Here is a 14,513-nt window from a genome sequence, read left to right as displayed (position 1 = left end):
TGCAAATATGAGAATCAATTAGGGGTGTCAATTGAGGATTTTGAATCGGATTCTGATAACTAACCTCTGCTTATAAATTAGATGAATTTTAAAATTTCGAACTTTTGAATTTCGTATTTAAATTAAGAGATTCAAACTCACTTCACGCTATTATATGAATTTTGGAGTTAAATCAGATTTGACCCAAACTCATAATTAAATAAATAATTATATATAACATATTTTATAATTATGGATTAATATAAACTTATTTATAAATTATTAACATTTTATGTCATAATATGTATAATTATAAATTATAGATATTATTATATACATATAATTATTCTTATATATGATCCGGATCTTAATTGAGCCTGAGTCTAATATGACTCAAACTTGACTCACATTTAGTTTGGTCCTAATATTTATGCCCAATCTCTGCTCAATCCAATTAAAGTTTAGGTTTAGTGAACTTTTTTTTCGGGTAAATGGGTTAAGTTAGATTGACCCAATCCTATTAACAGCTCTAAAATCAATTGAGATCAGACCTATATTAATTTATTCACTCCTATTTCGATTACTTTAGACGAACTAAAATACCTATATAACATTATGGTAAAACCTTTTATTGAATTTTTATAGGCAATGATGTCCACGTACTCCTTAGTGATGTTCGTACAATCTTATCACCCTTTCTTCTGATCAATGAACTAAAACACCCTTTTTTTCACACGTCATGCTTTTACATATTCGAGTTGCATTTTACCCTCTTGAACTTTTCTATAGACACTTAAGGGCCTCTTTTAATGTGTTGGACAAAACCATCTCTAGTGCCTCGTTTATTTATGTATTTCTTTATTCTCTATTCTTTGTTTTCTTTTTCTTCCCTTTTTCATTTGCTTTCCTTCTTTTCCCATTCTTGTGTGCCACTAACCAATTCTTGCCCTTTGATTTAAAAATACTTGCACTAAATCTTCAAATTTTCTTATCCGAATCTTCTATTTTAATTGTGATTCGTCTATTTGATAGACTTAATAGTTAATAATTTATCATAAACTCTATAATGCAACAAACTCACGTTCCTTACATCAGAAGTCATATGAAAATTAATAAACTGAATAAAGTAAGTACATTACAATCTAATTAGAGTTCAATATTACTCAACCTTTATCCTAAAAGTAATAGATAGATAGATCATGAAAGGAATAAGGGTGACAAGTAATTAATAGTAAAATATAAAAATAAATAAATAAAAATAGTAGTCGATTTATGTATGTGTTATTTATGGCAATCAATAATTGATTGGAGGCAGCCAAATTTATTGTAATGAGATGTGAATGGAGGTTCTACGGCTAAGCGTGATTTTGGCATGGCAAAAATGATATACGGGTATTTTAGTCCTTCAAATAAACGAAAGGTAGTAAGGGTGCTTGGATATCAATTAGGGATGTATGAATATCATTATTCATTTTTATTTGCGAAATAGTCTTAAATTCTTTATGTAGTGATACATACATCATGATTTTTAAACTTTTTTAAGGTATTAAATTCTAATGCTAATAATAGTTTTTTTTTTTTGAAAAAGTAAAATATTCTAAAGAATTATATATTTCTTACCTTACAAATTAGTTTGTGTTTTTGAAATAAATGTAGTAAGCTGTTAAAAATTACTACTTATTAGTTTCATTGGCTTGTATTACAATTCACAAAGGTTGTGTTTAAATTATTTTCTTCCTTTACCCAAGTACTTTTGAGATTAAAGTTATTAAAAAATTAATTTCGAGGTATTTATCCCATTTCTGTTAATGAAAAAGGAAGAGAGGAGTATCTAAAATTAATTTTGAAGTGTTAAAACCATTAGTCTTTATTTCGCAGATTTTTCAAACAATCTTTGTACATATAGTCTAATCCAAATTGTCAATTGCACCCTCCAATTACATTTGCTTATTGTATGGAACATAGTCCCCTTTCTCAGTTGCTAACACTCATAGGCATTCTCTAGTTAGTATTTTTCACCTGTCTTTTTCAGTTTTTCTTTTGATTTTGGATGTACTGGAAAATGAAAGAATTTCAATCCTCTAAAATTGATTTGAATCTTAGATGGGGATGGCAATTGGGATGGGTACCTACGGGGAGTTAATGAGGTGGGATGGGAAATCAAATTTTCCTACCATTGAAAAACGGGGCGGGACGGGTAACATACTTTTTTCAATTCTTAGAGGTGAACATTTTTCCTTTTTCCAATTCCTGTTGATCTTTTTTGTTATCATAATTTTACGAATTGCATTTAGTTAACTCTCATCCTTATTTTGTTTCCTTGACTCTTTTTTTCTTATTCTTTTATTTTTGCGCCATAGTTGGTTGGCCAATTGTTAAGTTAGTTTCTTGTGCATGTGACAATGTGCATCCACTATTTTATTGTATAGTCGAAAAAAAACCTAGGTTATTTCTTTTTTTTTTTGGTACTTAACAGCATTCCCATACCAACCTTGTGTGCTTGAATCTTCTTCTGTTTTAAGTTGTTTACACAAAGGGATCGAATTATGCAAGACATTTCTCATGAATAAGTTATATATATCCTTAATTAGTTACCCTCTTGGTTGTTCAATTGCACTGACATAGTGACATACTTAGTTCAGTCGAGTTGATAATTGTACCATCAATTTATCAAAAATTTTAAATTTATTTTCCGATTTCAAGTGTGAGAGCTATGAATTCTTTAAAACATCTTGGACTTCTATTGTCTCTCGTGAAAGATAGAAACATTTCCGGAATTCGAAAAAATAGCATTTTGGCTTTCAATTATTGAGGTTGAACCATATTTGTCTTATACTTATGGGCCAAGACATGTAATCTTTAAAGTTTTTAAATTTTTCGAAATTGGTTCCTAATGTTTCAGCCTAAACCGACAAAGCCTTTGAAGTATTCAACTCCAGCTAAGTGGATCCCTGATGTTGCATAGTAATCTTAAAAAGCTCATGAAACAAAGATAAACGTACATAAAAAAATCATAAAAACGATAAACATGATACAAAAATTATTAAAAAAAAGACTCACAAATACTGTAAAAGTCATAAAGGTAATATTTTTTGATAATACATAAGCCAATATTATTAATAAACTAGTTGAAAATCATCTAACATGATTTGTTTGACAAAGATAGTTGCACTAATGACAAAAATACATAGAACGTATTATAGATATATATTTTCTGAAAAATTATCAGATTTAATAGAGTTATAAAATATAAAAAAATTACACTATGAATCACAACCATCAGATTTGATCAATTGCACTAGCTGCTCTCTATAAACATCTGTGCATGCTTATTCTCTCAGATCTACTATCCAACTGATTCAAGTTCAAAAATGATGATGAGATCTAATGAGAAGGCCCAAGAAATTTCAGATCTAACATATAGATCTAAAAAAACTCTTAAATCTAAGAAAAAATAATGAAAAATTAAACAAAAATTTCACTAGGATAGGTTAAGAGAAAAGAAAACTCTCACTAGTAAATAATAAAAAAGAGAAAACTCTCATTAGAATACCTTAAAAGAAACTTTATTAAACGTAAAACAAAAACAAAAAAGGAAAAGGAAAGGAGATCTTGATTTGAGGCCAAGATCTTTCTCCTATGGAGGAAGAACAGTGGTAAATAGGGCTACAACTTATTCGAGCAACTTGACTCAAGCTTGTGAGTAGTTTGGTCAATTGCTCGACTCGAGCTCCGTATTGACCGAGCTCGAGCTACTCGATTGGAGCTGCGAGTCAAGCTCGATTAGGAATAATATGTGCCCGTGAGCTCTAACGAGTACTCACGCAAATATTTTATTAATAGTTTAAGAATAATCAATTGACTTCTTTGGGCTGGTTGTTTGAAATAATTACTACCATAACCAATTTCATTATAAAATTTGTAAATTATTTCAGTAATCGAACTTGAGTACTCGAGCTCGAGTACGGCTCAATCTCCAACGAGCCGAGCTCGAACCTGGAATACAATACTTCGAGTCGAGCTCGAGCGCATTATAATGAGCTTACTCGAGCTCGAGTTCAAGCACTGTGTATGGCTATCAAGCTCGAGTATTGGGATACTCGAGTTCAGCTCGACTCGATATCATCTCTAGTGGTAAGAATGAGAGTAGAGAGAAGGCAATAAGAATGGGGGTGGACAGACAAAGAAAGGTAATAACTTTTTTGCTAAACGGTTTGTCATAAAGGTAATGTAAGTGCCCTATCTGTGTGTTTGTACTTTAGGTAATGGATTTTACACTTAAAACAGAAAAAGCTAATTTTACAACTTATGAAATAACTTTTCTATTACTAGATTATCTACACCTAATAAATGAAGCAATTGCAAAAGTAACTTTTAACAATTATGTACTAATTATATTACGTAATCTATCTAAATCAAAGTGCAAAAAAAAAGTAAATTAAAAGAGCACATGCATAACAAATGATTTATGCATTTACTGAATTGAAAAAATATATCATTTGTCTTCATTTAATCAAAATTGAATACTTTGAGTTTATTTTTCATTTTTCAGACTCTTTAAAATTTCTTTGATCTATATGTTTCTTCTTTTATTTTTGTGGTATCCTCTACTATGACTTTTGTGCAGTTTTACGTAGCTTTTATAATTCTATATGAATTTTTTCAAAAATTTTTATGGAACATTAGGGATCAATTTGATGAAAATTGAATATTTTAATGATTAGTTTGGCTAAAGTCGGAAAATTTTTGGCAACATTTGTTTTGGTAGAAATATTAGGGATCAATTGAGGTCATACCTCAGAGTACGGATATTGCATTTTTTCCTTTTCCTTTTTTATTGTCGCAATGATAACATTTTTTTAATCTCATCTATCCTATTTTACAAAAGAGAAGTCTAAAGAGGCTGTGTAAGAGACTAGTAGGTATACAAATCTGATTAAATCAAAGGCGTGTTTTGACACTCCATTTGAATTTTTTTTACTGCAAATAGAGTTCGAACTTCCGACCTACAGTCCAAGAGAATTTAGTCCTTTTTTAATGGTCAGTCAGTGGTTGCATTTTTTACTTTCCTACATTATGGTTTCTTAGCTGTAGATGTGACCCCTTGTCCTAAAGAACAGAACTGCTACCGCCTCTTAGCATATGGACCACATTCCATGAATGAAGCACGGCAACATATATCCGCTTGAGCAACACTGACGAGTGTTACGTTGTTTCAGAAGGTATCATTCGCCGTAAAAGTTAAGAGAAATTTGTAAAAAGAGAAGAATAAAAACAATGCTGCTACAAGAATAAGATTTGAGATTATGGTCTTCAAATTGAGAACTCATTGTATTGATGAAGAAAAGAAACTTAAAACCAACTGTTCAGCCTTAAATCACCAGACGGCATCATCCATTTCCTAGCAGTGTGTTCCAAACTAAATAATAGAATGTTCGGTGATTATTAACTTAAGCATACTCACCTTGTAAGTCAAAACACAATTTGCGAGACACTATGGTGTAACTAAGCACTACTAATTCAGGAGCGTTCAAGCTTGGCTTGACTAAAAGTAGAAGCATTCAAGCCTGATTTAAATACGTTTACTACTAATTTAAGCTCAATAATGAGTTGAGCCAGATGGAGCTCGACTTTAAAGTTAATCATGTTCTAGCAATTTGACGTAATGACTTTTAAATTTTTCAGAAAGGATAGAATCGACATTGGAACAAATATATATATATATATAGAGAGAGAGAGAGAGATAGAGTTAAGAGTCTGATTAAGCATTATTTCAGCATTAAACAACTTAACCTTGATGTTATTAAGCTGAACAACACGTTGAGCCTAATTGAGCTTGGTCAATTTCCCCTCTTTAAATGGAGTATGTGACTGCAGCCGTGTGCGTAAAATATGGGTGTATATTCCATGCACAATGTACATATATTACTTTATATTCAAATTCATTTTACATGATTTTTTTTTGCACGTAAGAGAGAGGACTCGAATAGAGAATCTCTCACTTACTTTCTCTCTTTCCGAATCACCCAACCCATCCCGTTCCCACATTTTACATGTATATGTATATCCTTAAAGAAGTAAAATGTTTATATAACAAAATTTTTTTGGCTACATAACTAAGTGACTATTGTGTATTTTTATCGATCTATTAACGTTCATACCTTGAGTGGTTTGAGCTTTAAATGTAGTATTCAGGTATAGTTGTTTTATAGTCTGCAATATTTTTTTGTATAGCTTCAACTTTCTATTAAACTTTGAGTGATGCTTTTTTAATATTCTATTGGTTTGTTCATTTCACCTAATTATTTCACTCTTCCAGTAATTGAAAATTGTAAAAACAAAAGCTCAAAACGGGCATTCATCTGGGACTGCCGGGGATGTGGGGTTGGATCGCCCCACCCATGCCCATGCCTAGTCCTACTTGCGTGCTGAAAATTGTAAAAACAAAAGCTCAAAACGGGCATTCATCTGGGACTGCCGGGGATGTGGGGTTGGATCGCCCCACCCATGCCCATGCCTAGTCCTACTTGCGTGCTGCTTTATTACTTCGAACCTCAACACAAATGCATAAATCCTGTTTGATAATCCAATTTAATCTAATATAAATTTAAATATATCAAATTTAATACTTAATAATTTAACAGATTCAAATTTTATATTTTGATTTTCAAATTTTAATTTTATCAAACTCATCCTTAGACCACTTCTTTCTTTTTTACTATCAGATTCAAGATTTGAATCTTCTACCTGACCATTGTAAAAGATAAAAAAAAACTTTTATTGGTAAATATAAGAGACTTTGTGGCTGACAAATGTAGAAAATAAAACACTTTTTATTGGCAAAAATGAGAGGACTTCTTGGGAATGGTAGCACCCACGAGCACGAGCTACCTGGTCTGCTTTAACTGGGTGGGAGCTAAAATCCAAGAGTTTGGGGCTGGCAACCATTATTAAATGGTTTACAAGTTTTTTAACAACAAATATCATGTGCAACTTTTACACTTCTAGATGTTAGGATCCATTGTAAGAGACTTACATATCCTTATTCAAAATGTACATTTTTAAAGTCTTGCTTTGTTGGCCGAATCTTGACCTTTAGAAATAAGGAATGATTGCCTCGGGCAATCATACCTGCTCTAATGCCCAGCGTGAATGGTCCAGCGGTAGCACCTTCCACCGGTGACCGAGAGATCCCAAGTTTGAGTCTTTACTCTGCTGGATTTCTTCGCGCACATATCGTGCTTGGACTGGGTTGGGGCGCCTGGCCGGACCGCAGGGGATTAGTCGGGTCCCGTAAGGATTGATCCGGACACCCCTGTATAGATAAAAAAAAAAATCATATCTGCCCTAATATCCCCTCGAATGCCACTGCTCGTAAGTTAACCTCAATAACTTGAGTAAAGGGAAGGAGCAACCATTCCAAAAGATCTTTTTTTTTTGGCTAAGATCCCATCTTATTACATAAAATAACAAGATTACATGTAAAGAATGGGGACCAAACCTTATCCTCTCCGAACTCGAAAATTACAAATACCAGTCTATCTAAATGCATCAACCCTCTAGACAATTTAGGAAGACTATTTCGCGAATTAAACAACGCAAAGGAACCAGAGGATAAAGAAAAAGAAGCTAATGAGTCAGCCACCGTATTGCTTTCAACCATTCCAAAAGATCAATGGTTAGTTTTGGTCCAAATTTCAAAGTTGGCAAAATGTGCCATTATGACAACAAAATGTACCTTGTCACCATAATTTCTTTTATGCGGTGATGTACATTACACAAAATATCAAAATTAGTTTGTCTGGTTAGTAATTTTGCTCCAATCTGCAGTAGGTTAGTTGTCCATTCGCTTGCATTAACCAATCTGTTTCCAAAACAAAATTGAACGTGAACAACTAAATGTAAATGCACCATGTCAGATTCGAAATATCCAATTGCTACTGTCATAATTAGCCATCCAATATACTGGAGTCCATTTTCTTCATCACACAAGTACGAATAAAATCCATTAGAATGATACGTGCAAATATCCAACAGAATGTTTTTCAACCACTCAAGGTAAGGAGGAAATGAACTCATCAAGCATGAAGATTTGGAACTTGGATATTGCCCTTAATATGAGGAAAGACTATGGATTCTGTCATGTTTTTACCAAAGTACATGATACAAACTGAAACAGATACATGTACGAGTAGCTTTGCTGGACAGCTTTTAGGAAGGTTAGGACCGATTAGATAGTGACGAAGCACACCCCATTCAACACCACCAAAAAGGCCATATCTATGTTAAGCCTCTTTCGCTTGCTTTTTTGATACAGTTTTTTCCCCATGTCACGTAGCTATTTCATCCTAGACATAAAAATCTATTAAAAATCTCAAACTTGGACAGCGTATGAAATGCTTGTTTTGTGCCACGTAACCAATATCTAGGACAACAACTAATCGTACTGATAGGAATAGAATATGGATGTTGACTATTCAAGTTTATATATTTGGAAAATTGAACTTCAATTTTTTAAGTGGATATTTTATTATATACCAAGGCACTTTATTTTAAGTGACTATTTAAGTGAGATTTTCTTTTGATATATGGTGAATACTTTATCATATGCCAAGATACTTCTTATTGGCGGATAAACGACAAGCAATTATAATCTTTACAATTTTAGAAATCTCATTATATTGCTGTAAGATATTAAATGTTTTTACTTATATCTTTGTTAGTTATTTTTCTTTTACATACAACCCTTGAATACATTATCAACTAAAGTTCTAACAAAGCTGAAAAGTATTCTTTGAAAGAAAAAAAAAGCAAAGTTGAAAAATACATTCATGCACTAGAGTTATGAAGGAAAATTCCATAAAGAACTTTATGAATGAACCATTGCAGTTGGGTCCACATTAGGAGATGACTTGTTCCTACGCGTCAACAAATATCGACGGTGTATGTTTGAGTAATGTAGTTGACCTAAACGTGGCAAAGAATGAATGGTGTTTAAGTCCCGAGAGAGGGAGAACCTGTGGTTCTTTCCTCGTTCCAATCAAATGATGCCAAATGTTGGGCTTAATTGCATGTGCACCCTTTAGGTTTAGCAGTTTATGTTTGGACACTTTAATCTTTGAGAAATATTATGATCAAGATGATAAAATGTCCTTGCATGTAACTCTGCTACATAGTGTTTTACTCCCTCCTTCCTATTTAAAGGATCAACTCTAATAAGCTTCTCAAAAAATGCCTATTCCTCATATCGTTTTCCTAAATGTTCAACTGAGTCCGATTCATCATTATGCTATTAAATTTTTTCTAATCAGGTACAATTAAGTTGAGCAGCCTAAGCAGAATTTATCATGTGCAATGAACATGGTTTTGGGAGATGACCAAAATACCTCCAAATGCAAATTAAAAAGGACCATGAGACTTTTACCTTCAACACATTATTGTGGCTTGTATACTTTGAACCACCATGCAGTTATAAGAGCTCAAGCGCAAGTTAACAGTGCATAATAATGAATATAGTTTTTCATACAATTTTTGTTAAGGAAAAATACTAATTTTGAAAAACATCTCAAATATCAATATGGTGGGATACCATACTTCTATCTTAGAACTAGCAGTGACTATTAATGCTTCATAATAACTTGAAATTTGGGAAGCAATGATGTTGAGATATGCCAGTTCCTTGCACTTTCTTTTAGATTCTTTCGATACTAGAATAATTTATTTAATTGCTGAATAAATGTGTAGTTGTTAGGATATTTATTAACAAAAAATCATGTTAAATTGTTAACAAATATTTTTGCTAAAATTTCTTATGTAAGATTTGTTAAGTAGAAGACAATATTAATTTGCTAGCAAATGGTTTTATTGATTTTTTTGGGAGAATTGTTAGTCAAAAATTATGTTAGTTTTTTTTTTTATAAACACCATATATAGTGAATTGATAAATGAAGAACATGAGCTCATTTTCAAGTCTCAATATAAATCTTATCGAGCTATTTTTTTTCAATGCTAAGTGTTGTTTAGCAATTTATGCTCTAAATTCCAAAATATGACCATAAAAGTCTAGGGTGGCTGAGCCTAATTTTGAACATTGGGAGCCATGAGAGCAAGACAGTCAAAGCAAAGGGATGCAAATGTAATTAACAATGGATAATTTTAGAGACCTCCTCTGAGGCTTTTGACAGTTTTACTGTCCTCCCTCGACATTTTAAAAATTTCACTAACTTCCCTTAAAACTAATTTTCTTGTAACAAATTAGACCAATTTAAAAATTTAATAATAAATAATGATTTCAATGGTGAGAAGAATATTTCATATCAAAAGTGCCCATCAACTTATTATTAGTTGGTTGATTTAGAATAAAAAAGGAACATTAGTTAAGAATAGAAACTAAAAACTATAACACTAGTATGAGTCAAGTAGAATTCAATAACAATGGCTCGCAAAATCAAAGAATTGGAGAGGAAATTTTATTAATTTAGAATCAATATTTACATGTAGAATTCCTAAATTCTTAGTAGTGGAATTTGGAAGATTTTGAACAAGAATTGGACAAGACAAAGTATGGCCACTTTAAAAAAATTCCATAATAAATAAAAAATATGTTTTTTAAAATTATTTCTTTCATTTACGAGGTTCATTATTTCACATGATTACTAAGAAATGTCCAATATTTGTAACAAAAAAATAACAACTCTCAAGCAATGTTTGCATGAATATAAAGGAAATGACTTAGTGGAATAAGTAAATCAATGTGGAGAAAATCATTTTTAACAATCTTGTTGGGATTACGTATGCAAAGAAAAAAAAAGATATTTTGGAAAAGAAGTAAAGAATAGATTATGTGTAGTTACATTTTATCCATAACTTAATAAAATCTTGTAAGTCCCAAAGACAACCAAGAGGGGGGGGTGAATTGGGTTGATTAAAATCTTAACCAAATTTATGCACTTTTTCTTTAATAAAAATTTACCTTCTTTTCTAGTAATGATCAACCAAGTAGATTAGAAGACAAGAGCAATATTGATCAGAAACACAAGTATAGACAAGCAATGAGAATTTTATTAAACAGAAAAGTAAATTAGGGAATCAAACCAAGTGTCTACCAAGCTATCCTCAAACTTGAAGACCACACACTAGGAAGAGCAACTTCTCTTAGATGAAAGAAGATCAACTAGATGTACAATGGAGGGAGCACTTCTTCCTTACCCTAAGCCTCACTTAGTCAAGCTAAGAAGTTTTACAATCACTCAGAAAAACCCTCAACAAAGCTATACTAAAGATCCTTTCAGTCACAAAAGAAATGCTCACCAGAAATTCACACCACTTTAAAACAAATCTTGATTTGGAGACTATTTTCTAGCTAAAATATCTCTTGAGATCTTGTAAACAAAGTGTGCAAAAGTCCTTCCTTCGTTCAGAACAGTTTGCTTTTAAAGGGGAACAAAAATGGGCTTCATTAAAGCTTCCCACGGATAGAAGGCAGATGAAGGGTCAGCTAGCCGTTGGGGCTTTCGGACGTCCGACGATCAAATCATCGTCCGAACCAAACGTCCGAAAACCGCCAAGTTGAAGTTCGGACGTCCGATGAGATTTTTGTCGTCCGACAGCACAGCGTCCGATCGTAGGCCGAGAGTTAGCAAGTTATCTTGGAATTTTTCGGACGTCCGATCTGGTTGATATGCGTCCGAGGTGTGCGTCCGATCCTTCCGGACGTCCGACAGTTTCCTTTCGGCCGTCCGACCTGATTGTCCTGTTTTTGCTTCTCATTTTGGTTGTCTTGCATTTCATGACATATTTGAACCTGATTCTTGGATAGACAAAAACACTTGTATTTGAAGGAGGTTAGATAAACATTTCAAAGTACCAAGAATGACAAACTAGACATACTTAAAAGACAGTATCTTTGATCGGAACCAAAACAATGACTAAATTCGTTTATATTATTTCAATCTTGTTTGCCACATCCAAAGCATCGTAGATTGGAGTCAATCAAACATATGCTTTCCTTGTTCCATCAGGCCTGATCAATCTTGGTCAGTATAAACGAACTTTTGTGATCATCAAAACCAAGAATAACAAATCTAATTGTAAACATATTTTAACAATTTATCCTTTTTTGTGTATTTCATATTTATCTTGTTATTCTTATGAAAATTTTATGAAATAATAATATCTCAATAGGAATTTTAATCTTTTTTACGGAGAAGAAATTACAAAAACTACTAAAATTTAGAAAAAGAAATTTAAAATATTAACAATTATCGTTATAAATTTTGGTATTCAAGATTTTCAATTTTTTTACATTCCAAATTATGGCGGTACAAGTGGTTCTATTGTTTCTCTCCGTATAATTATATAAAATTTTCTAAGTTGCTTGGGTGATAAAGTCATTTGAGCATCAATGAGGTAAGCATTGGATCCCAATTAATTGACAGGATAGGTAAGTGATATTTTAAAAACCTTGAGAGAGGACAGTGAAATTGTCAGAAATATCAAGGGAGCTTTTTGAAATTATCCCCAATTAACAAAGCAAATTTCTCTTGAATGCAATTACCAAACAATAGCCCAAAGGCGTTGCAGGCAGATCCGCAACGGAAAACTGAAAGCAAGCAATTGCCTTGCCAGAAAGGACAGCATCACGTGGTGGCCACACCAACCAGCTATGGATGATCACCACGTGTTAATTTCTACTTTCGGTAATTTTCACAATTAATAATTGCTGCAGCCAATAATAGCCTTGATTTAGATCCGGGCACGTTTTCTCAACATTCTAAGTGGGGTTTGCTTGCGCCATGGTCGCGCGAGGCTCCTGAAAGAGTTCACGTGGCAAAAGCTGGGAGCTTGGACGGCCAAGTGTGGAGTCCAGGCAGGTGTGACTCCACAGTTTGCCGCTGTCAACGAGAAGCAAAGAAGCTTCTTCATTCATTCAATCATTCCACAAATATCTTCCTATGTCTTCAAGTTTCTTGTAGGATAGGTTGAACCCAAAAATAGAAAAAATCTTAGAATAAGATTTCAATCCATATGGTCGCACCAAATACAAATATTAGTCTTTTAAAAAAATACTAATATATTAGCATGCAACATGATTACAACCAATATAAATTTTTTTTAGCGGGTATTCAACAATCATCCGTTAAAACACCTAACCCAACTTATCATGTGAAAGTATATAATAACAAATTTTTTTTTATAATTATATACTAACAATTTTAAATCTCCCTTTCATTTGTACATCTTCTCATGATTACAATTAATACAGTTTTTTTAATGGATGCTTAGTGTATACTTGTTAAGACATATAAATTACACCCAATTTATCACATGAAAGTATACACAAACAAGTATAAATCTCCCTTGCATTTATATACTTTCTCTAATTAAATTTACTTTTCCAAAAATTTAACTCCTGAACTACATGTGGGCACTTGTTAAACAGATTCATTAATATACACCAATATAAAGATGCACTAATAACTCGTGAGACTTGCATCTAAAATTTCTAACTTTTTCTGGTTTCAATTTTGATTGCTTCATGCTAATTCAAAACCTCATTACATGCCAATATTCTATGTGTATGGGTAGAATCAAATACTAACATATTATGTTCAACATGATCACAATTAATACATAAGATTAATTTTTTTATATTGTCAAATATATGCACTAATAATGCATAAAACATTTATCTTATTACATATATGATATAACGCTGTACTAATGATTTATGAAATTTGAATTTAAAACCTCTAATTCTGATTGTTTCAAACACTAAAACATGCCCTCATCAGTACGACGGGTACCTATTTGATTACTATGACTGAGGCGGAACTGAGATGTTACAAACCCCAAAGCCGAGTCGAATATGCTTTCATGTTGTTTGGTGCTTAGTATATTCAATTCTGCATTCGTCATTGAGGCAAATTATACCAATGATATCTTCATGCCCTCTCATCCGTGCAAATTTGTCTCGTACTCCTTCAATGTGACTTACTTTCTTTTACCTTTAAATTAACCCAACTTGATGCTATAGAAAAAAAAAAAAAAAAAATACAACACGGCCTTGAGATTTAATAGCATCTAAACAAAGTCGGCAACAATCTGATCGAAGCCAAAACAATAATACCTTTTTCCTCCCTCCTTCTCGTTATTACATACACTGATTGAGCTATTAGAGAATGCATTGCATACTTTATAACTTGGGAAAAATCTCTGTCTCTTTAGGAAACCATTCTCTTAATTTTTATCTCTTAGTGACTATTCATGCTATGCATGGGAATCACAAACGGTCAAAAATCATTTAAATTTTAGAACAAAGTATTTAATATTATTCTTTAATATTAATATAATAGAAATATCTAAAATCCTATTCGTGTAACGCAATTATTGATTATTACTTTATTATTGAACTTGAAAGCATAACATTAGTCAAATTTATCTTATAATAAAAATAACTCAAAAAATTTAGAGGGAAAGATATTCAGAACAAAATAGATAATACTAGATAGATTCTAGAAGACATCAACCTGTGA

This window comes from Coffea arabica, chromosome 4e (genome assembly GCF_036785885.1).
Source record: "Coffea arabica cultivar ET-39 chromosome 4e, Coffea Arabica ET-39 HiFi, whole genome shotgun sequence".
NCBI lineage: Eukaryota > Viridiplantae > Streptophyta > Magnoliopsida > Gentianales > Rubiaceae > Coffea > Coffea arabica.
Note: the sequence above shows the minus strand (reverse complement) of the source record.